This window comes from Phytophthora infestans, genomic scaffold, assembly GCF_000142945.1.
Source record: "Phytophthora infestans T30-4 supercont1.55 genomic scaffold, whole genome shotgun sequence".
Taxonomy (NCBI): Eukaryota; Oomycota; class Peronosporomycetes; order Peronosporales; family Peronosporaceae; genus Phytophthora; species Phytophthora infestans.
In genome coordinates, this window is record NW_003303704.1 from 449,848 (window position 1) to 451,827 (window position 1,980).

The window sequence follows — 1,980 nt, forward strand, 5'->3', positions numbered from 1 at the left end:
AATAATAAGAGGCGTGAAAGCGGTTGTGGTGCAAAAGTCTTTGACATTATCGCTGCCCATTCCGTGCAGTGATCATCTCCAGCAGTAAGGCAAGCAGTACATCCGAACGATTGTGAACATCGCGACAGCAGGAGTATCAAAGCCCAAGTCGTGCTACCTCCGTTAACAGCTGTGCTCGTTGTAGTGCCAGTACTGTGTATTCAGTAGTGAGTGCCGTACCATTAGAAACTGTCTAAGCGAAAGGGATCGTTGGACCTTAGCACAAAATTACCGAATGGTTCGACACGTCGGCAGCGTTGTGCATTTTTGACGGTAATAATAAAGGCGTGAAGCGGTGTGGTGCAAAGCCTTTGACATTATTGCTGCTCATTCCGTGCAGTGATCATCTCCAGCAGTAAGGCAAGCAGTACATCCGAACGATTGTGGACATCGCGACAACAGGAGTATCAAAGCCCAAGTCGTGCTACCTCCGTTAACAGCTGTGCTCGTTGTAATGCCAGTACTGTGTATTCAGTAGTGAGTGCCGTACCATTAGAAACTGTCTAAGCGAAAGGGATCGTTGGACCTTAACACAAAATTACCGAATGGTTCGACACGTCGGCAGCGTTGTGCATTTTTGACGGTAATAATAAAGGCGTGAAGCGGTGTGGTGCAAAGTCTTTGACATTATTGCTGCGCATTCCGTGCCGTGATCTTCTCGAGCAGTAAGACAAGCAGTACATCCGAACGATTGTGGACATCGCGACAACAGGAGTATCAAAGCCCAAGTCGTGCTACCTCCATTAACAGCTGTGCTCGTTGTAGTGCCAGCACTGTGTATTTAGTAGTGAGTGCCGTACCATTAGTACCTGTCTAAGCGAAAGGGATCCTTGGACCTTAGCACAAAATTACCGAATGGTTCGACACGTCGGCAGCGTTGTGCATTTTTGACGGTAATAATAAAGGCGTGAAGCAGTGTGGTGCAAAGCCTTTGACATTATTGCTGCCCATTCCGTGCAGTGATCATCTCGAGCAGTAAGACAACTAGTACATCCGAACGGCGGTGGACGTGCCAAGGTCCACCCAAGTATCAAGGCACACGCCGTGCTCCCTCCGTTAACAGCTGTGCTACAACAGAAGTATCAAAGCCCAAGCCGTGCTACCTCCGTTAACTGCTGTGCTCGTTGTAATGCCAGCACTGTGTATTCAGTAGTGAGTGTCGTTCCATTAGAAACTGTCTAAGCGAAAGGGATCGTTGGACCTTAGCACAAAATTACCGAATGGCTCGACACGTCGGCAGCGTTGTGCATTTTTGACGGTAATAATAAAGGCGTGAAGCGGTGTGGTGCAAAGTCTTTGACATTATTGCTGCGCATTCCGTGCAGTGATCATCTCGAGCAGTAAGGCAAGCAGTACATCCGAACGATTGTGGACATCGCGACAACAGGAGTATCAAAGCCCAAGTCGTGCTACCTCCGTTAACAGCTGTGCTCGTTGTAGTGCCAGCACTGTGTATTCAGTAGTGAGTGCCGTACCATTAGAAACTGTCTAAGCGAAAGGGATCGTTGGACCTTAGCACAAAATTACCGAATGGTTCGACACGTCGGCAGCGTTGTGCATTTTTGACGGTAATAATAAAGGCGTGAAGCGGTGTGGTGCAAAGTCTTTGACATTATTGCTGCGCATTCCGTGCCGTGATCTTCTCGAGCAGTAAGACAAGCAGTACATCCGAACGATTGTGGACATCGCGACAACAGGAGTATCAAAGCCCAAGTCGTGCTACCTCCATTAACAGCTGTGCTCGTTGTAGTGCCAGCACTGTGTATTTAGTAGTGAGTGCCGTACCATTAGTACCTGTCTAAGCGAAAGGGATCCTTGGACCTTAGCACAAAATTACCGAATGGTTCGACACGTCGGCAGCGTTGTGCATTTTTGACGGTAATAATAAAGGCGTGAAGCAGTGTGGTGCAAAGCCTTTGACATTATTGCTGCCCATTCGAA